The sequence below is a fragment of the Quercus suber genome, unplaced genomic scaffold (genome assembly GCF_002906115.3).
Source record: "Quercus suber isolate HL8 unplaced genomic scaffold, Cork oak 2.0 scaffold_41, whole genome shotgun sequence".
NCBI lineage: Eukaryota > Viridiplantae > Streptophyta > Magnoliopsida > Fagales > Fagaceae > Quercus > Quercus suber.
In genome coordinates this window covers 22,227-49,753 of record NW_027069506.1, presented here as the reverse complement: position 1 = coordinate 49,753, position 27,527 = coordinate 22,227, and positions in this window count along the sequence as shown.

Here is a 27,527-nt window from a genome sequence, read left to right as displayed (position 1 = left end):
ATGAAGAGGGAGGTGATGAATGGTGCTTGAGAGCAATTTGGGTTTAGTGAGTTTGGGTATTGGGGGTTGAAGGAAAAAGGAGAAAAAAAGAAATAAGAAGTAAAAGCTGTACCAAGTCAATCCGTGGGTCCCACAAAAAGTAAAATTTTTTGAGGTATCAAAGTTAGAAACAAGTGCCAAACATGCCAACTTAGGAAGTTGTGGTATTTTTAGTGATAAGTGATGAGTTATAGAGCAATGAGTGAGCATTTTTTAAAATCCAAACAACCCCTAAGTTTTATTAATTTTTGAGTTACAATTTTTTGGTGTTTTGAATTGTAGGGTAGAAAAAGTAGGATTTGATTCTTTTTTAACTAAAATAATAATTTTCAAATTGTATATGCTTTTTAATTTTATACAAAATGTTATAAATAACTTTCATTAAAAATGAATATATGCATTCACTTGCATTTTGAATTGCTTAAAAAGAAATATTACTGTTTTCATTTTGGTATGTTTGATTAATCTTTTGGGCTCTATAACTTTGACATCACAAATTCTTTTGATGTAGAAAAGAGCCATAAAAAATAAGTTACAGTTTGCTCAGTTGGTAAAAATTTTCATTGAACATGAGGTCTAGGATTTATATCTCGTTTACACCAAAAACCAATTGATATCTTGACTCGATAACAAAGAGCAATCATCATGAGTAATAAAGGCTAAAAGGTAGGGTTTGGAATTGGAACGTGAGATAGAGGAGATTAGGAATCTCCAATTATTTTAAAGTACTCCTAGTCTTAATTTGGTCTGCATAAAGTATCCTTGAGCCTTAATGTAGAAGGCTAATTAGCTACATTATTCAGGAATGGGCTGCTCCTTACATACTCTATGAAAACTTGAAATTGTGTGAAAACACAAGAGCTATTTAGACCCCCAAATTAAAACTTATGGCTCAGTTGATTTTATTCTAACTTAAACTAAGTGCGGAATAGAGTAAATGCGAGCGAACAAACAATAAAACTACTCTAAGCCATATTCATCAAATCATAGCAGTAAAATGAAAGCTAGAAGAGTAGGAAAGAAGAATACAAACACAAGATAACATGTCGATGTGTTATCGAAGATGAAACCGAAGTACTCAGCGAAAAACCTCTCCGTCACCTTCTAAGCAATAAATCAATCTACTAGAGAATAAGTTGGAGTACATGAATAACAAAAGACCCTCCAAGCCTAGTCTACCCCATGTACTCGAGCCCTTCAAGCTCCTGCTACCAACTGACTTTGCAAAGCTTTGTCTTCTCTAGCTCTCTGGATCACGCAATTCAGTCCGATTGCATCCACCAAAAAAATGGCTTCTTCCAATGCTTCCCAGCAACATCAAAACCTCACTTTTCACTCAGATTGGTGTGGTAAGTGTTTGGGCTATCAACCTCTCAAGGATTTGGAAATTGAGAGGTAGGAGTTAAGGAAAACCACAATGGATTGTGTAGCGAATTGTGAGTATGACAATCTCTCACTCTCCAAGGTTGTGGCTAGGGTTTTCTCTCTGAAAGCAGTCCTTAACATATGTGGGTAATGTGGGTATATATAGTGTGGGTAGAGACATGGTGTATCAGATATGACAAATAGCAAAACAGAATGTTTCGCGGGTATCATGCGGGAATGCCTTACTCGCGAGACACTCGAAAAAACCAACTATCACCATCTGTCATGACTTTTCGCATTCCAGTTATATGCTGAGCACATGCTTCACTTCGCGAGAAGGCTACTCACAAGCTACTCGCGAAAACTTCTTTGGTCTTCAATTTGCCTTGAGTCTTCACACTCTCTCTCACACACACAACCCTTATAAAGAAATCCCACATAACATACAGGGTACATAAGATTAACAAAATTACAATCAAATTTGACACAGGATAAAGCCAACACAAAAATAGTTGTAAATCACAACTTTACAATCTTCCCTTTTGGCTATTCTGTGACAAAACCCCTAAAACAGGCTCTAAACTTAAACGTGAGTTGGAAATAGTGGTAAAACTCACTCACACCTAATCTAGAAGCTATGAAGCACTTGCATGTATACACTTGTACCCTGAAACACTCGGACACAAACAAAACTTTCATTAAGATCATGACAAGTTGAATACAAGGTACGTATATAAGCAAGTAAAATGCGATCAAGGTAATAAACACTATATAAACAATGAAGCATAACTTGATCAAATAGAAACAATCATTAAAGAATGACTACAATGATCATTTAAGAGCAATGCAAAAATCAATTACATGTCCAACACACAACCAATGCGAAATACAAGAAGTATTTGCATCAAGGATACAAGATCCAACAAAGGCACAAGTGTGTAGTACTCAAGATAATGCAACAAAATCTAAAAGTACTAAAAAGTGCTACAAAGCAAGGATATAAAAACAAAGTATTGAATATTAAACTGATATTAAACCAAAGTACTTAAAGCTTTAAAAGAAAGCAATGTAAATATCCACAAGTTATAAAAACTATAAGGTAAAAAGTAATAAGCTGTAAACTAGATGTAAGATTGAATTTATTCAATCATTTTGTTGGCTTTATTCCGTGCCAAATTTTCTTATAATTCAGCATTTAGAAATCCTGTATTTGGGTGGAAATCATGTAAGGGTAGTGTGTAAGAGAGTGTGAAGAAAAACTCAAGAGTATGCACTCAAGAAGGGCCTCACAACAAGATCTTGCGATTGGCTTGCGACTGGTGAGTCGCCAAATGTGGCACATGTGTGAAGCATGCAGGAGAGCTGAAGAGTCACGCCAGCTGTTGCACTACAGGACAAAACTTATAGTCTGGCTAGGCTGTTAGCTCGTGACTCAAACTCGCAATTCGTTTCAGTCGTAAGCTCGAGTCACCAGAACACCCTGTTTGTTACAAAACTGACTCTTCTCATTCCATACACACCCTACTATAAATACCCTTATATCCACGTATTGTAGAGAGCTTCTAGAGAGAATTTTAAGAGAGAAACCCTAGAGAAAAACAAGATTGACTCATCCACAATCTTCATCCTTTGATTCTCCAAATTTCTCTACTCTCTTCCTCTCCATTGTTATATCCTTGAGAGGTACTTTAGCCAAATCCTTATCTCACCATACCCATATCTGTAAGAAGGATTTTTGGTGCTTGAATATAGTTGCGAGATCCAGTAAGTTAGAGAAGACTAGGTTCGGCGTAACCCTGTTGGAGTAAGAAGCTTGGAGGGCTTAGATGCACTAGTTAGATTAGGCTTAGAGGGTCTTCTGCTATTCATGTATCCCAACTATATTCTCTAGTGGATTATTGACCACTTGGAGGGCAGCGGAGAGGTTTTACACCGAGGACTTCGATTTCCTCTTCGATAACACATCGCTGTGTTGTCTTTGTGTTTGCATCTTTCTTTCCTTAACCTTTGCCTTTTAATTACTGCTGTAGTTGTGATTAATTACGGTTTAGATTGTTTTACCAATTTTAATTTAGGTTATTTTCATATTCTGCATAAACATTGTTTAATTATAAGCTTGTGTTGGTATTTTGTAATTTGAGAGTCTAAACGTTCATAGGTGTTTTACACATTATTTGAACATTTAATTGGTATCAAAGTGGGTGCACTAGCTGTGGTTTAATCACCTAAGTGCGATCCTTGACCCCATTAAGATGGATCAATCTCAATCTCTAAATACTCCACCATATTTTGATGGTAGCAACTATGCCTTTTGGAAAGTCCAGGTGAAGGCATTCTTATGTTCAATTGATGAAACTGTTTGGGATGCAATAAATGTAGGATGGACTAGGCCAAAGGCCACTAAATCCATATAGGATAAGGCGGCTCTTGCTGCAGCGAATGCAAATAGCATAGCACTAAATGCTATTTTTTGTGGTGTTTCTCCAGATGAGTTTCATAAGATTTCTCATGAAACAGTTGCCAAAAAGGCATGGCAGATATTGGAGACCACCTATGAAGGAACGAAGAAGGTGAAGGATACTAAGTTGCAGATGCTAACCACTCGATTTGAAGATTTGAAAATGAGTGAAGACGAGTCATTTGACTCATTCTATGCCAAGTTAAACGAGGTGGTTATTGGCAAGTTCAATTTAGGTGAGAAAACGGAGGACTCAACGATAATGAAGAAAATCCTTCGGTCATTGCCAGAGAGATTCCGTGCAAAAGTTACAGCAATTGAAGAGAGTAAAGATCCTGATGATATCAAAGTTCAAGAACTAATTGGCTCACTTCAAACATATGAGCTGTCATTGCTATCACAAAGAAAGAGCAAATCCCTTGCTCTTAAGACAATTAATGAGAGGGTGAAAGCTTATGACTCATCGGATAAGAATGAGGTTGATAAAGATGTGACATATCTTGTGAAGAATTTTCGAAAGTTCTTGAAGTCTAAGAAGTATGGAAAATTTGCTAAGAAGGAAAAATTCTCAAGTTTTGAAAAGCAGAAAAAGGACTTCAAGAGGAAAGATGGGAAAGAGTCTCTGTTATGACATATGTGGTTCACAAGTTAAGAATATATGTCATGATTTTATGTAGTTGGCTAATCCTTTGACAAAACGCACTTTACTTGTATTTGAGTAGATCTAGGATGTGTTGAAATACTTCAAGAGACCATGTTTCAAGATCAAGTGTTGAAACCTTCAAGTCTGTCCAAAAAAACAAGCTGAAAGTGCAAGTTTATTAAGGCTCGACAACTAGTATGTGTCGAGGTTTAGAAAACTACTCAAGCTTGTGTGCTCGACACCTGCTCGATAGCTACTCAATAGCTTCTATTTGTCAAGGTCTACAAAAATCAGAATTTTTGATCTGATTTCTTGGGATCTGTGTTTATATGTTTGGGCCTTCTTTTCTCCTAACCCTAGACATATAAAAGGATTGTTTTAAGGGCCATCAAAGAGTACACAAGTTGCACAAGCATTGAGAAAAGTCTATTCAAGCAATTTATGACCGGAGACAAAGTGCCCTAGTTCATCTCTTCTGAAGAAGTTGTTGTGTATGTGCACCTTTGGGTTTTGTGACCAAGCATATTTTTGATCTTCATTGTGGATGAACTGAAGAACTTTGCAGCTAATAACTCTTTCTAATTGGTGATTGAAGTCGCATACTGGGATCTACGCAATTGGTTAGTCACGTACTTAGGAGCCATGCAACAAAAAAGGGAAAATTGTCATTACAGAACAAGTCCAATTGGGTATTGGGGTAAAGGTTCAACTATAGGTTGGTAAGGTACTAAGAATTCCTTTACTTATAACCGTTTGTTGTGATAATAGTGAAATTTTGGGAGTGGTGACCTAAAAATCATCAGGTGGGGTTTTTGCCGTCGGGTTTTCTCCATTCATAAACAAATCACCGTATTATTTATTTTTCGTTACATTATTAGTTTATTGGTGATTTGTTTGTGCTATCACGCGTTTGCATGTTAATTAACTTAATTAATTCACTTGGCTAAATTAATTGGTTAATTTATCACAAGGGGTCGATTTGTTTTTGGCCTATCAAGTAGTATCAGAGCAGGTACACTCTAATTAGGTTTAATCTTTTCTGTGTTGATCCATTGACCCCTATTGTCATGGCTATAACCGGCTTGAAGAGATCTTTGTTGTCAAATACATCTTGTTTTTCTAATCACTATTTGTTTGAGTGTCTTAGAAAATACAAGTCTAAAAGTTATTTGAATTCTTTTATGATGACTATTGGAAAAGATCTCAGTTTGGCTAAGAATAAACTAGACTATCTCAGAATGAAAATGTGTAAAGGAGTTCGTCTGAGAAGAATGAAAGTTAAAGGCTTAGCTCATAAAAGATAGTTAAGAGAAAGCATCATTCCCACTGATTTGTCATCTAACCATGAAGTGTGCTTTATGATGAAGTATGCATTTAAAGTGATGGACACATGTTTGTGGTACCCTGACAGTGGTTGCTCAAGACACATGACTGGAGACCGATCTCTCTTTATGGGTTTTAAGTCTAAGAAAGGTGGCAATGTCACTTTTGGTGATGGGAGCAAGTCACAGATTAAAGGGAAGGGAATCATCTCTCTACCTAGACTGTCAGACATTGCAAATGTTCTTCATGTAGAAGGTCTAAGGCTGAACCTGTTGAGCGTAAGTTAGATATGTGATCAAGACTTCATGGTACTATTCTCAAAGGGAAAGTGTCTTGTCATGAATGAGACTGGAAAGAAACTCATTAGTGGTGTTCGCACTTTAGACAACTGTTATGGATTGGTTCCTGATGCTGATATTGTGTGTAATAGCATTCATTTGCCTAATGAAGATCTATGGCATCAACGAATGGGACATGCTAGTTACAAGCATCTTTCTATTGTATCTAAGCATGAATCAGTCTTGGGGATACCAAAACTTAGTAGAATGAGCAATGTGGTGTGTGGACAATGTTAGCTTAGAAAACAAACAAAAACTAAGCATCCAAGTACTTAGACATGAGCTACATCTAGACCATTGGAGCTTCTACATTCAGATCTTATGGGTCCAACTAGAACCGAGTCTCTTGGTGGTAAGAGATACATCATTGTTGTAGTAGAGAACTTCACTAGATACACTTGGCTCATTCTCCTACAATCCAAGTCTGATGCTCCTAAGCACATTGAGGCTTTGTGCACAAGATTGCAAAATGAAAAGAGTCTAAAGATTGATCAAATTCGAAGTAACCATGGTAAAGAATTTGAGAACTCATATATGGAGTCTTTTTACACAAGATCAGGTATATCTCAAGAATTCTCTGCTCCTATTACTCCTCAGCAGAATGGTGTGGTAGAAAGAAAGAACAGAGTTATTCAGGAGATGGTCAGAGCCATGTTGCATAATAAAGATGTGGTTAGAAACTTGTGGGGAGAAGCCGTCAACACTGCATGTCATACGATTAATAGGTTGTATTTCAGACCTGGTACCAAAAAGACTCCCTATGAGTTATGGAAAGGAAGGAAGCCAAATGTGAAGTATTTTAGAATCTTTGGAAGCACTTGTTTCATCCTCAATGATAGAGAGAATGTGGGAAAGTTTGACTCTCGAAGTGATGAAGGTATATTTCTGGGTTACTCTTCTACAAGCAAGGCCTATCAGGTATACAACAAAAGAACTATGAAGGTAATTGAGACAGTAAATATTGTCATTGATGAGTCCTCAGATTCCAGTTCTGAGAAAGGTATTGAGGAACTCCCCATGGAAATTCTTCCTTCTAAGCCTAAGGAAGTTCAAGACATTGTTGAACAAGAACCAGCACCTTCAAGTACTCTTGGTACTCCTAGTGTTGTGGAAGACTCTGCAGACATACCTACTTCACCAGATTCTGAATCTCATAAGGAGAAAGGACCTTCCTCTATGATTAAATTAAATCATCCTCCAGAAGTTATTATGGGAAACATGAATGAACTCATATTAAGGAAATGTACAGTTAATAAATGTGTTGCTAACTTTGTGTCTTATTCTTGCTATTTGTCACAGGTTGAGCCCACAAAAGTTAAGGAAGCACTACAAGATGAAAGTTGGGTCCAAGCAATGCATGATGAACTGCTTCAGTTTCAGAGGAATGATGTTTGGACTCTAGTACCTAGATTAGAGGGTGAGCACATCATCGGTACAAAGTGGATATTCCGCAATAAGACTAATGAAGAAGGCAATGTGATCCACAACAAGGCTCAGCTTGTAGCTCAAGGATACTCTCAAATGGAAGGAGTAGACTATGATGAAACATTTGCCCCAGTTGCCCGTATGGAGTCCATCAGAATTCTCCTTGCCCTAACATGTCATATAAAGTTCAAACTTTATCAGATGGATGTGAAGACTGCTTTCTTGAATGGGCTGCTTAAAGAGGATGTCTATGTGACTCAACTAAAAGGATTTATTGATCCACACTTTCTGAATCATGTGTTGTACCTCAAGAAGGCACTTTATGGGTTGAAGCAAGCCCCTAAAGCTTGGTATGATAGACTCACACAATATCTGGTGTCACATGGGTTCATAAGAGGAAAGGTTTATCAAACTCTCTTCATCAAAAAGGAAGATGACAAGTTGATAGTTGCTTATGTCTATGTTGATAATATCATCTTTGGGTCAACTAAGGATAAACTTGCTCATGGCTTCTCAAAACTCATGTAGGCCGAGTTCGAGATGAGCATGATTAGAAAGCTAACTCACTTCATTGGATTGCAAATTTGTCAACAAGATTCAGGTATATTCCTATCTCAATCTAAATATCTAAGAATCTTGTGAAAAAGTTTGGTTTGGAATCTGCTAGTGCTGTGAGAACCCCTATAAGCCCAAATGTTAAACTCACTGTAGACTTGTTAGGTAAGAGTGTTGATCATTCTCTCTATAGAAGCATGATAGGTAATCTTCTTTACCTTACTGCTAGTAGACCTGACATTAGTTACAGTGTTGGTGTGTGTACTAAATATCAGGCTAACGCCAAAGAATCACATATGACTGCTTTAAAAAGAATTATAAATTATGTCAAAACCACTATTGAGTTCGGTGTATGGTACAACAAGGACATAAATGATGTCTTAGTTGGATATTTTGATTCGGATTGGGCTGGGAATGCTGATGATAGAAAGAGTACTTTGGGGGTTGTTTTTATGTGGGTAACAATCTTGTCTTCTGGGTGAGCAAAAAGCAAAACTCCATCTCTTTATCCACTGTAGAAGCTGAGTACATTGCTGCCGGTAGCTGTTGCACCCAACTCCTTTAGATGCAAAAACTCCTTCATGATTACTGTATTTGTCAAGAGCATCTCACTATCTACTGTGACAATACTAGTGCCATTAATATCTCTAAGAATCCGATTCAACATTCTCGAACCAAACATATAGAGATTCGACGTCACTTCATTAGGGAGCTTGTCGAAGATGGTATTCTCACTCTTGAGTTTATCCACACTGATGATCAAAAGACTGACTTGTTCACTAAACCTCTTGACAGCAAACGTTTTGAATTCCTTCATCAAAATATTGGTGTTATCTCCATGGATTGATCTCTTTCTCTCCTCCTTCTTCCTCATGCATTTGCATCTAATTTTATGCTTTGCTTTGTTTAACGTGTTTTTCTTTGTTTGTTTTCAGTTTTGTTTATATTGTTTTTTATATTAAAAAAAAATTTGAAAAATCAAAAAAATATAAAAACAGTGTGTATTTTATGTACATTGGTACTTGTGTACCGTGGATGGCCATTGAAACAAATTTTTCTAAACTTTGTATCTTTTATAGTTTAGATGAGCATCTTTATGCACAACTAAGCAAGTAAGCTTTGTGGCCCTTGTTTGTGATGAGTAAAATTAAGTTATCTTTTAAACTTAACACTAATATCACTCTTTTTAACGGGAAGGACTAAAAAATCCAAAGAGAAAGGCATAAATAACCATCTCACCATTGTTGCCCGCCAATCATGAAAGACACATGTATGCTTCGGTATAGCAAAAGTTCAGTGTTAATGACATTTGTGTGCTTCGGCATAGCAAAATTGGAATGTCAAATATCAATGGGTATTTCTTTTCTCTCTCTTATATACCCATGCATGATATGCTAAATAAAAGAAAAATATTCAAAGAAAATAAAAAGCAAAAAGATCAAAAATACTTTTAAATATGATTGCAAGCGTGTATTCTAGGAGATGTGAGAGTTATAGGATGTACCTCGAAGGTGATAATTCCCATCAAATAGTTATGATTGTGTGTGAGTTAAAGTAATTTTCTCATATCTTAAATCGTCATAACATGTATGCACTTATGCAATCTTGCGATGTTTTTCATACACAACACACAATATTCTTTTCTACTCTTGATACATGTGCAGGTACAATGTGATTTGGCAATCACAACGTTTCATATGTGCTAATGTATGCTTACTAAACTATCTTGACTTGTTTTTAAAATATAAAATTAGTTAGAGTTGTTTAGTGTGTGTGTGTGTTTTTAAGGATCCATGTGCTTAAAATTCTTGTTGAGAGATGATTTTTAGAGACTAATATGTTGATTGGATCATTGTTTGAGTTGCATGTTGGATTGCATTCATGTCTATGTTTTTCTCTTCTCGAAAAACTATTTTTAAAAGCTGGTTCGACACCTCCTCGATACCTTGTTATCTGTCGAGATTCTCAAGCTTTTTCTTATCGCAATCTCGACACCTCCTCGACACCTAGTGGATCGATCGAGAAATCTCCTGCCTCCTCGATGGCTTCTCGACACCTGGTCGATCGACTGAGCTTCTGTCCTTGATCTGGTGTTTTGTTCCTCGATACCTCCTCGACACCTGCATCTGTCGATGGCCATTTTCCTCGACACCACCCTCGACAGATGTCTCGACACCTCTCGATACCTTCATCTATCGAGCTTTACTAAACTCTTATATACTCGTTCAGTGCAATCCAGTTCTCACTTTTCTCAATCTCTCTCTTGACAGATTCTCTTTTCTTTTCTTTTCTTTTTTTTCTCTCCTAAACACTCTTTTCTCACTCAAAACCTTCAATCCATGTGATCTTCGGCTCTTCTTTTCTTCAAATCACTTGGTATGCTCTCTTATCTCTTCATTCTTCATGCATTTCATGATTTAAAACCTAGGTTTTGGGAGTTTTTGAAAAATTTTGGGGTTTTTCAAAATTGATAAGTGTTTATTGTAATTTTGGGATGAGTTTTCATTTAAATGAGTTTAAAATCTCATGCATTGCATCACATTTGCATTATAATGGTATTTTCATGCATTTAGATGTGTGCAATATGTTTGTATGTTGGTAGGATTGGATTGGGCTGAGCCCATGATGAATTTTTTTTTTATGTGTCACATGTTCATGCATTCCCTATGCATATGTACTCTCTATTCAATATACTTGTTATATTTGAATTGCTTTGGAACTTTTATGATTGTCTCTTTCTCTCTTCCTCTATCTCTGTTTACATTAGTTGTGTCTATGGCACCTAAGCATAAATCTACTCCTGTTCGGAACCCTCTTCATTCCGGAGCTTCTTTATCTTTTGATTCTGCTTTTCTCTCTCTTCGGTTCCGTGATGATGATGCTCACAAGGCATTCTCAGATTACTTTTCTAAACGAGGTGTTCATTCGGAATGCCAAGTCATTTTGGCAGACTTCGCCGACACTGACCTTCCCGATGTCATTCATAGTCGGGAATGGGAGTCATTGTGTGACGACCCGGTCATATGTCCTTTCGTGCTTATCTAGGAGTTTTACTCTAACATGCACGGGATTGATCTTTCAGTACCTCTTTTCTTCACTCACGTTCGAGGTACGCGCATCCCTATCACACCGTAACTTGTTGCGAATGTGCTTCAGGTTCATAGGATAGAGTTTCTTGACTATCCTATGAGGGTCTGAGGACTGTGTCCAAGGATGAGCTCATATCTGCTTTCTATGAGTGCCCTTTTAAGTGGGGTGAGCATCAGTTTACACCATGTCGGCCTTTTGCTAAAGGTCCTAAATTCTTGAACATGATAATGACTTTTGTACTCCATCCTCTCTCTCACTAAAACTCCATTACAAAGCCTCATGCTCGATTTTCGTTATCCCTTCTTAAGCATCATCTTACTATAGATCTTTCTTCTCATTTCATTCTTTCTATCATAGATGTTCATCTAGATTCGGCGTCCCATGATAAGCTCATCTTTCTTTCCGTTATGACGAGGATCTTACGCCATTTTTCTGTCCCCTTTCCTTATATCCGACCATTTCACCTTCATGCGTGCCATAAACGCTACTACCGTAAAATGTAATGAGGTGCAGTTTAGGTCACAACAGGAGTTAGCAACACCTCCTTCTAGTTCGACTCCATCTCGTTCGGCACCACCTCGTTCTACTCCATCTACATCCACTCCTTCTTCTTTCATGGATGATGTGTCACTTAAAGACATCATGGCGCAGCTACAGCGCATGGATGCTCGCCTTGATACACTCTCTTCTGAGTTGTATCAGGTGAACGTTCGTGTTGGTCGTCTTGCACGACGGCAGGTGGCTATAGGTGGTTTTGCTCCTAAGGCTACTCCTTCACCACCTCCTCCAATAGCTTCTGATTTTGATGCTGAGGATGATGATGATGATGGCGATGACGATGATGCTTTAGATGATGATGATAGAGATGCTAGCTCTATCGATGAGATGTCTACTTGACACTCTTACCCTTTGTCACTCGTGACAAAAAGGGGAAGTAGTTTTGGGATATGAGAGTAGTCATTCTTAGGAGGAGAGTTAGTATAGGACCATTTTGTTAGGGGGAGTGTTGTTGATATGAGGGATGTAGTGAGGATTTGATGTATGATGTATCTTTTCTTTTCTTTCTTTCAAAGATACATTGTTCTTGTACATTGGGTCTTGTGACCATTTTTACACATACATTGTACTTATTTTCTTTATATGTGGATGTATTTTTTTCTTTCACCTATCTTTACATGTGTTGTTTCTTTTCTCTTTTTATACACATGTTTCTTATACTTGTATGCAATCTATTATTTCTGTTTCACACTAAGATGCCTTAATGAGTTTTGTTTAAAGTATTTCAGAAATACAGGTTGTCAAAGTCTATTTGCCATAAACTCACTTCTTGCAAAGTTTTTCAAGAGTTTATGTTAAGATAGATTTTATTATATTGAACAAGTGAATATGAGTTGAGTGATTTATGACTTCTCTCATATATTCATTTGTTAGTTGTGGTTTTATTATACATTGCCAAAGGGGGAGATTGTTAGGACATATGTGGTTTACATGTTAAGAATATATGTCATGATTTTATGTAATTGACTAATCCTTTGACAAAATGCACTTTACTTGTATTTGGGTAGATCTAGGATGTGTTGAAATACTTCAAGAAACCATGTTTCGAGATCAAGTGTTGAAGCCTTCAAGTCTATCCAAGAAAACAAGCTGAAAGTGCAGGTTTATCAAAACTTGACAGTTAGATTGACAGCTAGTATGTGTTGAGGTTTAGAAAGCTACTTAAGCCCGTGTGCTCGATAGCTGCTCGATAGCTTCTATTTGTCGAGGTTTACAAAAATTAGAATTTCTAATCTAATTTCTTAGGATCCGTATTTATATATTTGGGCATTCTTTTCTCCTAACTCTACACATATAAAAGGATTGTTTTAAGGGCTGTCAAAGAGTACACAATTTGTATAAGCATTGAGCAAAGTCTGTTCAAGCAATTTGTGATCGGAGACAAAGTTTTTCCCTAGTTCATCTCTTCTGAAGAAGTTGCTGTGTATGTGCACCTTTGGGTTTTGTGACCAAGCATCTTCTTGATCTTCATCGTGGATGAACTAAAGAACTTTGCAACCATCAACTCTTTCTAATTGGTGATTGAAGTCGCGTACTAGGATCTGCGCAATTAGTTAGTCACGTACTTGGGAGCTATGCATCAAAGAGGAGAAATTGTCACTACAGAACAAGTCCAATTGGGTATTGGGGTAAAGGTTCAACTGTAGGTTGGTAGGGAACTTAGGATTCCTTTACTTGTAACCGTTTGTTGAGATAATAGTAGAATTTTGGGAGTGGTGACCTGAAAATCATCTGGTGGGGTTTTTGCCGTCAAGTTTTCTCCATTCGTAAACAAATCACCATGTTATTTATTTTCTACTGCATTATTAGTTTATTGGTGATTTGTCTGTGCTACCATGTGTTTGCATGTTAATTAACTTAATTAATTCACTTGGCTAAATTAATTGGTTAATTTATCACAAGGGGTCGATTCGTTTTTTGCCTATCAGTCTCAATCCTTTCAAGGAATCGCATGCTTCGAATGCAATGGATATGGACATCTCAAGAAAGAGTGTCCTAATTATTTGAGAGGGAAGGGCAAGGTGTATGCCACCACTTTTAGTGATTCTGACTCCTCTGATTTAGATTCAGATGAAACCTATGATAGAGAGGGAAATTTCTCAGCATTCATGACCATTGCTCCAGTAGAGTCTTCGAATGATTTGGGTGCGCTAGTGGAAGAGCTTGGTGAGCACACTGAATTAGAGTCAGTAGGGATAGTATAGGAATCTGATGATAAGGAAGATGAAGGAACAACAGGATTGCAAAAGACCTACAATTCCCTCCTTGAGAAGACCAGTGAATATGCAAAAGTGGCTAACGCAGCTATTAAAAGGATGAAGAGGATAAAGAAAGATTATAGAAGTCTTCTAGTGTAATACAAGGAGACCAAATGTGAAATGGAGATGCTAAACGAAGAGTTAACTAAAGCTTATTCAAAAATCAAATTCCTTGAGCTTGAGGTGATTCAAGCAAATGCTAAAGTAGAGCGGGTTTCCTCCAAAAAGCTTGACGATGTACTTACTCATCAAAAACCATTCACCGACAGAAGTGGATTGGGATACACTGGAGAAAGCAGTTTAGCTACAAATACATCCAAGGAAATGAAGTTTGTAAAAGCCAAGGAACCAATAGGAGTTACCACTATTACTAAGAAAGTGAAGGCTGATAGGCCAAAAACGAATTAACCCATTGTGATTAAATTAATTGATTAATTAGCCAAGTTATTAATTAATTAAATTAACATGCAAATGTGTGGTAGCACAAACAAATCACTAATAAACTAATTATGCAGCGAAAAATAAATAACAGGTGATTTGTTTACGAATGGGGAAAACTTGACGGCAAAAACCCCAAAAGGTGATTTTCAAGTCACCACTTCCAAAACTCCACTATTATCACAACAAATGGTTACAAGTAAATGGATCCTAAGTACCTTACCAACCTCTAGTTGAACCCTTATCCCAATACCCAATTGGACTTGTTTTGTAATGACAATTTCCTCTTTTGATGCATGGCTCCCAAGTATGTGACTAACCAATTTGATGCGCAGATCCTAGTATGCAACTTACTCCTTTGCACGAATCCTAGTATGTGACTAACTCCATAGCAACCCTTTCATTGTTGTAGTTGATTTGCAGCAACTTCACATAGAAACACCAATAAGATCTTCAATATTGGTGCAAGAGACTTTGCTTGGTTATAGAACCTAAAGGCGTACAAGAAACGCAGCAAAAACTCTTTTTTTTTTTTGTAGGAGAAGGCTAGGGTTTCAAAAAGAAAACCTTATAAAGCTCTCTAGGGTTAGGTTTTTCTTTTCCTACCTCCTTTAAATAGGAGCTTAATGGGCTCTCCTATTCCAAATAGGTTTACACAAACTTTGGGCTTTCCTAGTCCAATAAGGATTATACAAACCCATAAACAAATAGCCTTTTAGAATAAAACATTGTTGGCTATAATCTGAAAACCCGTAAGCTCGATTGATCGAGACATTTATCGAGCTTTAATGAATCTTGACAGATCGAGATTTTGTCGAGATGGTATCAAGTTCTGCATATTACACTTTTCTTGGGCAGTTCTTGAGTAATCTTCATGTATTCAATTTAACCACTTGTGATTATCATCTTGAACCTACTTAGATTTACCCAAATACAAGTAAAGTGCGTTTTGTTAAAGAGTATGCCAACTAAATAAAAATATGTTCCCAACAATCTCTCCCTTTGGCAATCTGTGACAAAACCATAAGAGTACATTGACTGTCCTAGAATATATTTTACTCAAGATTATAGAATAAATAAGCCTAGTCTAAAAAATCCGAACCTTGGAAGTTGCTGCAAGAAGAAGGTTCGAAATCTTGACTTGGCTTTAACTTGTCTTTCCTGAAAGGCACTAAACAAAGCACATCAAGGTACCATGTGGAAAATAATGACCAGTTAAATAAACAAGAAACATGTGTATAAAAAGAGAAAAGAAACAACACATGTGAGATAAAGAGTGAAACACATACAACATCATCAAATATAGAAACACCACATGATGTATGTAAATGGTTACAAAACCAAAAAATATACAACATAAAATATATGTCAAAATCAATGTGTATCAAACTAACTCTCCCTCTAAGTTAGTTACATCAAAAACATTCTTCCCTTTAACATGAAGTTCTCCCCCTAAATCTATTACTCCCCCTAAGGAAAGACATTCAATTCTCAAATTTCTCCCCCTTTTTGACACGTTGTCAAAGGGCATAAAAAGCCAAAAGACATGACGGAAGACAGACAAAAAACTGACAAAGAGGGAAACAAGGAGAACAAGGAACCATAGACCTACAAGAAAAAGAAAAAACAAGATGCTATGGACACAAGGAAAAAAAAGAATGATGCAAAACATGTGAAAAACAAATCTCTCAACAAGAAAAAAATTAAGCACATAGATCCTAAAAACAAACTCACATACTAAACAAGTCTAACCAATTTTATATTTCAAAAATGAGTCAAGACAGTTAGTAAGTATACATTAGCACATGTAAAACCTTGTGATGGCCAAATCACATTATACCTGCACATGTATCAAGAGTAGCAAAGAATATTGCGTGATGTGTGTGAAAAACATCGCAAGATTGCATAAGTGTATACATGTTATGACGATTTGAGATACGAGAAAATCACTTTAACTCACACACAATCATAACTATTTAATAGGAACTATCACCTTCGAGGTATATCCTATAACTCCCACATCTCCTAAAATACACGCTTGCAATCATATTTAAAAGCATTTTTGATCTTTTTGTTTTTTATTTTCTTTGCATATATATATATATATATATATTTATTTAGCATATCATGCATGGGCATACAAGAGAGAGAAAAGAAATACCCAAGATGTTAAGCATTTGACATTGCACTTTTGCTATGCCGAAGCATACGGATGTCTTTGACACTGCACTTTTGCTATACCGAAGCACACAAGTGTCTTTGACACTGCACTTTTCCTATGCCGAAGCATACAGGTGTCATATTATGATTGGCGGGTAACAGTGGTGAGATGGTTATTTATGCCTTTCTCTTAAGATTTTCTAGTCCTTCCCATCAAAAAGAGTGATACGAGTGTTAAGTTCAAGAGATAACTTAATCTTACTCATCACAAACAAAAGCCACAAAACTCACTTGCTTAATTGTGCATAAGAATGCTCATCTAAACTATAGATGATACAAAGTTTAGAAAACTTTGTTTCAATGGCCATCTAAGGTACACAAGTACCAAAGTACACAAACACACTGTTTTTGTATTTTTCTAATTTATTTATTTATTTTTATTTTGAAAACAAAACAAAATAAAAACTAAACAACCAAACAAAAACAGACAAATAACATGAAAGCATGAAAGAAAGATGGATGCATATGCATGAAAACATGATAGAAGGGTGCAGATGCATGAAAGCATGATTCCAAAAACAGATAAGAAATCAAGCAAAAAGCGTCCTACTTTAGATAGAAAAGAATTAAAGCAGAGGACAAACAGAAAAGACAATTAAGTCTTAGGATCCTTTATCACCCACATAGCATGAGTCTTTGGCCGTAAATATGAAAATGCACGTGTCCTAGTATGATTACTAAAGGACACAAAGGAATTAGAATTCCCCTGAAATTGAGTCAAAAAGCTCAAAACTTTTAATAACTCACCAAGAATAGGTATAGAGCCTTTAGACAAAGGATGAGACCTATTGGACACTCACTTATGAGGAAACAACTTAAAACAATTAAGGCGAGTGTGACCAGAATCACCACAATGGTGACAAACATGAGTAGGTTTAGAGCTACTTGGCTTTCTAAAAGGAGGTCTAACCTTAGAGGTTGACAACTTAGGATAATTTGGCCTAATATGACCAACAATATGACAATGATGACAAGTGAGGACAAATTCAGAATTTTTATTCAACCTAGGAGGAGTTTTAAACATAGTTTAGAAACTTCAGCGTTAACATTAGAAATTTTACCTTTGTCTATTCTAGCAATATTAGCCTTCAACTCTTCATTATTCCTTTTAAATGGGGGAATACAAAAATCTTTTTCTTTTGAGTTAGGCTCAACAACAAGTTTGGCACTAGTTAATTTTTCAACTTCAGTTTTAAATTCAACTAGTTGCTCTTCCAAACTCTTAATTTTGTCCATTTGAGATGAAATTTTATTTTTAAAATTCTCATTCAAATTATTGGTTTCATCCAATTTTGCAATAAAATCATCTTTTTCAAGCTTGACCTTTTTAAATTTAGCTTTTAATTTTGTCGAATATTCAAGAGATTTCATACAAAAATTATAAAGCTTGCAATAGGCATCTTGAATATCATCATCATCATTCAACATAAGATCATGCAAATCAAAACAATCAAGAGTTTCCATGACAATAGAGGTCAATGGATCAACACAGCAAAGATTAAAATCTAATCAGAGTATGCCTACTCTGATACCACTTGATAGGCCAAAAATGAATTGACCCCTTGTGATTAAATTAATTGATTAATTAGCTAAGTTATTAATTAATCAAATTAACATGCAAATGCATAGTAGCACAAATAAATCACCAATAAACTAATTATGTAGTGAAAAATAAATAACATGGTGATTTGTTTACGAATGGGAAAAACCTGACAATAAAAACCCCACCAGGTGATTTTCAGGTCATCACTCCCAAAACTCCACTATTATCACAATAAGCGGTTACAAATAAAGGGATCCCAAGTACCTTACCAATCTCCAGTTGAACCCTTACCCCAATACCCAATTGGACTTGTTCCATAGTGACAATTTCCTCTTTTGATGCACGGCTCCTAAGTACGTGACTAACCAATTTGATGCGCAGATCCCAGTATCCGACTTACTCCTTTGCACGAATCCCAGTATGTGACTAACTCCACAGCAACCCTTTGATTGTTGTAGTTGATTTGTAGCAGCTTCACATAGAAACACCAATAAGATCTTCAATGTTGGTGCAAGAGACTTTACATGGTTACAGAACCCAAAGGCGTTCAAGAAACGCAGCAAGAACTATTTCTTCTGTAGGAGGAGGCTAGGGTTTCAAAAAGAAAATCTTATGAAGCTCTCTAGGGTTAGGTTTTTCTTTTCCCACCTCTTTTAAATAGGAGCTTAATGGGCTCTCTTATTCCAAATAGGTTTACACAAACCTTGGGTTTTCCTAGTCCAATAAGGATTATACAAACCCATAAACAAATAGCCTTTTAGAATAAAACATTGCTAGCCATAATCTGAAAACCCGTAAGCGAGATCGATTGAGACATCTATCGAGCTTTAATGAATCTCGACAGATCGAGATTCTGTCTAGGAGGTATCAAGTTCTACATATTGCACTTTTTTTGAGCAGTTCTTGAGTAATCTTCATGTATTCAATTTAATCACTTGTGATGATCATCTTGAACCTACTTAGATTTACCTAAATACAAGTAAAGTACGTTTTGTCAAAGGATATGCCAACTACATAAAAATATGTCCCCAACAAAGGCGAAGAAGAAGAGGAATGTGACTGACCAACAATTTATGACTAAGCCTCCTAACCAATCAATGGTCAAACCTAAGGGTAAAGGGAACTCACTCCCAAAGTCACAACAAGGTCCTAGAACTCAACACTTCTACCATCATTGTGGAATTCCAAGACACACTAGACCCAATTGTCATAACCTTCAAGCATTAAAGAATTCAAGTGCACAAAGGTTGAGAGGACCAAGACATGGCAAAGGGAATTGGACTGCTGAGCAATCAAAAGGTCAAGAAGGTGATCCTGGAATGAGGAATGTAATGAAGATGATTGATACTTTCACCACCTGTTTGACAAGTTTCACCAAAAGTTTTGAAAGTCAGAACAATAGTACCCAATCCTCTTGGGATATCACCCCAAACATAAGTGTTGTGTGGGTGAAGAAGGGTGCTCATGCATAAGCATTACAACATGTCCATGCATTAAGACTTCCTATGTTTTGTGACTTTAATTGGTTGTGTGCTTTTTGTGTTTGTTCCAACATGTGTTGAAAATTGTGTTTGTTTGCTATTTGCTTTAAATGTTTTTACATTTTTTTGGTCAATCTTTTCTTGTTTTTGTGTCAAAAATCCAAAAACACATAAAAAGTAGAAAATCCAAAAAGTTTGACCGACATTATTGTGTATTGTCACTAGCATGTTTTGCCTTGTACCTTTGTACTAATGGCTTTGTACATTTACAAGCGTAGCTTATTCTTTATGCACTCATATCATGTGGAAAAAATCTTGAAATTTATGTGACTATTGTAAATAGATCTTCAAACTTGTCATGAATTATTAGTCAATAGTTTTGTTGATCTTGAAACTTGCATAAACTTGTGCCTATATATCTTCCCACTTTTATTTTATTTTTTATTTTTTTGTTTAAAGAGCTCAACAAATGTAAATCTCAAAATGAAAAGAGAAAATAAACTGCAAAAGTCATTGCACATACTAGTATTTGACTTGTAAAAAGGAAAGTGACTTTTATGAAAAATGTATGATGCCCGAAAAGCCAAAGGCTTACTCATCAAATTGAAATATCAAAAATTTCAGGTATCGATCTCAAAATGAGATGTGATGATTCAAAAAGATCGAATGATATGATATGTATGGAGCCAAATGAAAAGCTTTAAAGTTATGTTATCAAGTTTTGTGGGAGGTCATATATCATATTTCTATAATTGAGATAAGACACTTGTCCTGGTGCTAATTTTGTATGTCTTGGTTGAATTGATCATTGAAGCTTCACATTAGACTAAGGACTGTCTCATTTTTTATACCCACACACATTACACATGTCTATGTTCAATGAATGTCTTATTCATTTGTGTGATTGTACTTGATTAAATGTGTTGCACATGCTCAATTATATGTTGATCAAACAAAAAAAAAAAAAAACTGAGTGTTTTAATTTTTTTTTGGAAAGTATGTTGGTTTGAAAAATGTCAAAAATTTCAAAAACTATGCAACCTTGTTCTGGCAACTTGCCACGTGGGTTAAGCCAATCGCATGCCCCAGTTGCAAGCTTACACAGTAGGTTTTCGTGACTCACTGGCGGGTCAAAGCCCCAATCGCAAAAAAGACTTAGAAATTTTTTCAAAAACTGGGTTTTTAGATTTCACGCGACTCGTTTTTGCGACTTGTTCGTGAGTGGAAGCTCTAGTCACGAGGTGTACTCAAAAAGTTTCACGACTCCCTTCACGACTACCTCGCAGGTGGACCTTCCAGTCGCGAAAAACACTTAAACAAATTTTTTGATTTTTGTCTCACAAGTGTCTGGCAACTTGTTCGCGACTCAGCTCAATCGCAAAAATCGCGTGTTTTGCGCTTTAAGGACAGTTTTTAAAATCTTTTCAGTTTTCCCTCGAACATTCTGACTGTTCATTATCTTGCCCGTTCATCTCTCTCTCAAACTCAACGTGTTCCACTCCAAAAATCCACCATTTTCATCATCATCTCTTCTTCAAACTTCAAGAAAAGGTATGGGCTTTCATTTATTTTCAAAGTATTTCATGTCTATAGCCTTGGATTTCTTGATTTTTGAGTTTTTGATGAGGTCTTGAAAAACTTGAGTTTCGAATATGGTTGGTTTGGGTATATTTTATTGATTTTGTTAAATGGATATTGTTGACATTGATAATATGATGCTTGATATACATGTTTTCCTGTATGGTTATAATTTTTGAGTAGTATATCTTGTTTGTGCTGTGTTGTGCTAATCATGCTCATAGTAACTATTTAGGATGGTTAAAGTGTTCGTCGCAAATACAAACTCAATTAGAAAAATTAAAAATTAATTGTGATGGATAAATGTCATCACAAATGTGAAAATTAAGGGGGGAATTTTCCCTCCAAAATATTTTATCATTTTCGATGGCTTCATTTCTGTCTCCACTACCATCTTTTATATTTACAACGGAAGAATGTTTGTCACAAATACTAACACAATAAAAAAGATATATTTAGTATTTTCTGATAGGCCTAAAAATGTATTGACCCATTTGGTAAATTAATCAATTAATTATCCAAGTGAATTAATTAGATTCAATTACATGCAATAAGCGTGATCGTATAAAAAAATCACCAACTAAATTAAATGCAAGCAGAAAATAAATTTGACACAAGTGATTTGTTTATGAATGGGAAAAACCACCGAGGCAAAACCCCACCAGGTGAATTTAAGGTCACCACTTCCGAGAATCCACTATTATCAAAAAAGATATATTTTTTATTTTCTAATAGGCCTAAAAATGTATTGACCCATTTGGTAAATTAATCAATTAATTATCCAAGTGAATTAATTAGATTCAATTACATGCAATAAGCGTGATAGTATAAACAAATCACCAACTAAATTAAATGCGAGCAGAAAATAAATTTGACACAAGTGATTTGTTTATGAATAGGGAAAACCACCAAGGCAAAACCCCACTAGGTGAATTTAAGGTCACCACTCCCGAGAATTCACTATTATCAAAACAAACGGTTACAAGTAAAATGAATCCTAGTACCGAATATCAACCTACAGTTGAACCATTACCCCAATACCCAATTGGACTTGTAATGTAGCGGCAATCTCTCCTTTCAATGCACAACTCCTAGTACATGACTAACCAATAATGCACTGATCCCAGTATGTGACTAACACATGAACTTGAGGAAGATTTGGCTGCAAAGTTTTTCAATTCATCCAACAATGAAGATTAAGAAGCTCATTGGTTACAAAACCCTTGGCGCAAAGACTCAGTAGCTTCTAGAGAGAATATGATGAACTAGGGAAAAATGTCTCCGGTTCACAATTTACATGCACAAATCACTTTGCATCACTTGTGACAGCCCTTAAAATAATACTTATATATGTCTAAGATTGTGAGAAAAGAAACCCTACACAAATACTCATGGATATGCATGAAATCAGATCTGAAAATTCTAATTTAGTAATTCTCGACAGATTTTGCTTCTGTCAAGCTTCAACATTGAACCTCAATAGAAAGGGTTTTGTTGAGATATCTGTCGAGCTTTAGTGAACAACACTTCTTCATTTGTTTCTTGGTCAGACTTGCATGGCTTCAATACTAAACTTGAACACTTGTTTCTTGAAGTATTAAAATCATCCTAGATCTACCCAATTACAAGTAAAGTGTATTTTGTCGAAGAATTAGCCAATTTACATAACATATGTCTCTAACAATTCTCACATATGTCCTAACATTTTCAACATACGAAAGCCATCACAAGTGTTAATAGTGCCAATGGTTTTTCTTTGGTTGTCATAAATAATACTTTATTAGCGACAAACATTTCTATTTCATCACAAAAAGTAAGGTGGGAACACTTCCCTCCAAAGTAATTCATATTTTTGACAAAATAATAGGCATTTTCGTCAAACTCATTTTGCCGTCACAAATATTTTAATATTTGACGAGCAATTATCGATGAAAGAGACATGCCGTTAAAAAAGCTAGTTTTTTTGACGGCATTTTGTAGTCATCAAAAAATTTTCATCGCAAATAGCAATATTTTTTTTTGTAGATATAACTTGTATTGAGTTAGTTCTTGAATTTGAGTAGTACATGATGTATGTATTTTTTGTCACAGTTTGCCAAAGAGGGAGATTGTTAGGTTCTAAATTTTTAGGATTAAATGTTTAGGTTCTAATTTTATTATATGTTGGCAAACCAAGTACAATAACATGTCTAGTATAAGATATTTATGTCTTAAAAGAGGTTTAGACATTGCTCAAATTGATACGAGTCAAGATTCAAGAACATACAAGCTGCAAAAGAAGAATTCAAATTTTGAAGAGCTTGACTAATCAAACTAGGATTCTACAGAATTTTTAAGAAGGCCCAAAAACCCCCGAAACGTTTAGAGTTTGAGTCCAACACTGCTAAGTGTAAAAGAAAAACCCTAATACTCGTTTTTTAAGACTTGTGAGTTACTCATGTGAGATTTGTGAGGTTCTGTATCCTTTTAACTTAATATGCATCTACCAGAGATCTATTCAATACTACTAGTACCAGTGGAACAAGTTGCTACAAATAAAGTCAATCACAGTTGATGATCTAAACATTTGAGTGGAGATCTCAAAGTCACAAAGAGGAGCATTTGTGTGCAATAGATTCATGATAGAAGAGTCGGTGAATTTGGAGTTGCATGTAGTAAGTACTACATGAGGTAGCATTAGATTTAGGGTTAAGTCTATTGTAAAAACTTTCATTCTATTAGTGAATTGTTGCCTTGTGGATTTTATAGGTTAAACAATTGATGAGAGAGTTTGGAATTCTGTTGAATACGAATGGGAGAAACTTACTCCTGTAAGCGAGTGGCAAACTTCTCAGAAAGAAGCAACCGTTTTTAATAAAAAAAGCCATGAATGATATTTTTGATACTATTTCTACGGAAGAATTCAAGAGGATCTCAAACGTTGAGGTTGCTCATACTGCTTAGAATATTCTCCAAACTGTGCATGAGGGCATAAAGGCAGTTAAGATCAATAAGTTGCAGCAATTAGCAACTAGATTTGAAACCATTAGGATGTCTGGTGATGAAAGTTTTGATGAATTCTATGCTAAGCTTAATGATATTTTTAATTCTGCTTATAATTTGGGTGAAATTTATGATCAACCTAAGATTCTTAGGAAGATTCTTATATCCTTGCCTAAGAATTTTAGACCCAAAGTGACTGTCATTACTGAGAGTAAGGATGTGGATTCCATCCCTGTTGATGAGCTTGTAGGATCTCTCTAGTCCTATGAGCTAGACCTACCTAAGACAAACAAATTCAAATCAATAGCTCTTAAGTCAATTGATGATGTTGATGGTAATGGATTTGATGATGAACTTTCTTCTATAGAGATTTCATATCTTGCTAAGAACTTTAGAAACCAGTAAAAGTTACACCTCCTAGGAAGATTAGGGTTGATCTTTGAAAGTTCAATTAGTGTGTAAAACACTAATGAATGTTTAGACCCCCCCCCCCCCCCCACCCCCAAATTTAACAATACCAACACAAGCTTATACATAAACAATATATGTGCGAAATGATGCATATAAGCTATAACCAAATAGTTAAAAAAACTCTAAACCATAATTAATCACAAAACCAGTAGCAATTAAAGGTAAAGAGTAAGGGAAGAGAGATGCATACACAAAGATAACACGACGATGTGTTATCGAAGAGAAAACCAAAAAACTCTGCAAAAAATCTCTCCGCCGCCCTCCAAGTGGTCAAATGGTCCACTAAAGAATATAGTTAGGATACATGAATAGCAGTAGACCCTCCAAGCCTAATCTACCCAGTGCATCTAAGCCCTCTAAGCTTCTTGCTCCAACAGGGTTACGCCTAATCTTGTCTTCTTTAGCTTTCTGGATCCTGCAATAAGCTCATTACATCAACCAAGTAAATTGGTCATCTCTGTACTGCTTCCCAAGCACCAGAATACCTCCTCACTGATATGGGTATGGTAAGATAAGGATTTGGCAGAATGTACCTTTTAAGGATATGTCTATGGAGATGGTAAAAGTAGAGGAATTTGGAGAATCAAATAATAAAGATTATGGATGAATCGATCTTATTTTTCTCTAGAGTTTCTCTCTCAAAATTCTCTCTAGAAGCTCTATACATTTCGTAGGTATAAAGGTATTTATAGTAGTGTATGTGAGGAATGTGAAAAGTCAAGTTTCAATCAAACAGGGCATTCTGGCGACTCAACCTCACGACTAGAACAAGTCACAAGTTTGAGTCACGAACTAACTGCTTGGCCAGATTGTATATTTTTGTCCTGTAGTGCTCCAGCTGTTGTGACCCTTCAGTTCCCTACGTGTGCCACTTTGGCAACTTGCCAGTCGGAGATCCAATCGTGGGACTCCTTTATGTGCACACATCTTAAGTTTTCTTCACACTCTCTCACACTACCCTTACATAATTCCCACCTAAATACAGGGTATCTAATTGCTAAAATACAAGCAAATTTGGCATGAAATAAAGTCAACACATGATTAAATAAATTCAACCTTACAATCTTAAAGAGTCTAGGCCTAAGAATCCTACTCTCCCTAAGGATAAGGAGCATGATAGACCTTTATGGGTTTGTCATTTTTGTGGAAAAACTGGACATATTCATTCAAACTATTTCAAGTTGCAAGCTATAAAGCGAGCAAATAAGCCAAAAGTACATGTGCCTCAAGCATAAAATCCTATGGTACTTATTGGTAAGTTGGTAAAGGCATCAAACATTTATTCCAATTCTAGAGTTGCTCATCAGTCTAATAAGAATAATAACTCCAATGCTAGAGATGCATCTAAAAGGTTTTGGATGCAAAAGGCTCAATCTAATTGAGTCTTTCTGACATGGTCCTTGTGTTTTATCTCTCTACTTTTTGTAACTATTCTTTTTCTTCTTCTTCTTCTTCTTTCTTTCTTTCTTTCTTTCTTTCTTTTTTTTGTATTGCATTACATTCATGTATTTCATGATAGGTTGTGTTTGTTATTCTTTTCAAAATTATTTTTTTTTTTTTTTTAAAAAAAAAGGAAAGGAAAAGGAAGGAAAGTTGTGTTTTGCATTATTTTTCTTGGACTTATAATCAAGGTTGGCCATATTATCTTTACATAATACATTTATGTACTTTGTTTAGCTTGGATGAGCTTATTTTTCTACACTTTGCTAGTTTTAACTTTGTAGTGCATGCTATGTGGGAGTTGTTTGTAGTTTTTGATTACTTGATCTTGATCTTGAAGTCAAATGTTTTTGATTGTTTAGACTTGAACTTAATGAGAAAGGCATAAATAACTATCTCATCATTGTTTACTAGCCAATCATGAACACCTTAGTGCATATCATAAGATTCTGTGCTCGAGAAAGTGTATTGCATGCACAAAAAGAACATAAGGTGTTGTCTCGGATTAATGCTAAAATTGGTGTGTACATTATTGGGCTATAATCAATTCACAATGAAATAAAATTGGTGTGTACATTATCTTGGCTATTATAATAATGTCTAAATCAAATAAAATTGGTGTGTATATTATGAGGCAAAACAAGAAACTTACATGATTGCAATCTTGTTTTCTAGGAAATGTGAAAGTTATATGATATAACTCTTTAAGTGATAATCTTTTTCAAACTTATGTGATGAATTTTGTAGAAATTGTGATTGATTACTATCTACATATCACCTCACATGTATCTTAGGCTATTGCTAGTTGCACACACTACACAAGTTATTCTTTGCTAAACTTAGTACATAATATTGTGTGTGATTTCATTGTGGCCATCCAAGATTAAATGTGCCCTAATTTTAATGCAAAATATGTTTAATGGTTGAGTTTTTAGGACAAACTGGTTGGAAAACTTGTTTTTGGGAGATTTGGGTTGAATTCAAGTGTTTTTGAAAAACTTTTCATCTCATACTAATGCATTTCATTCATAAAACAATGTGTTTTGAGGAGTTTCTGCATTAAAATGCTCTGTTTTTCAAAAATCTGAGTTTTCTAGATTTTCGATCGATCAAACCTATTACTCAACCGATCGAAAATGCAATAAAAATTAAGGTTTGAATCTACCAAGCTCGATTAATGCTGGACCGATCGAAATTAATTTTTGCTCAATTGAATCTAATTTTCGACCGATCGAAATTCGTACTGTGAGTTTTTAAAAAGGTTTTTCTCTCACGTGTTCTTCACTCTTTTCAAATCTTTTTAAAAGCTTTTTGACTGTTCC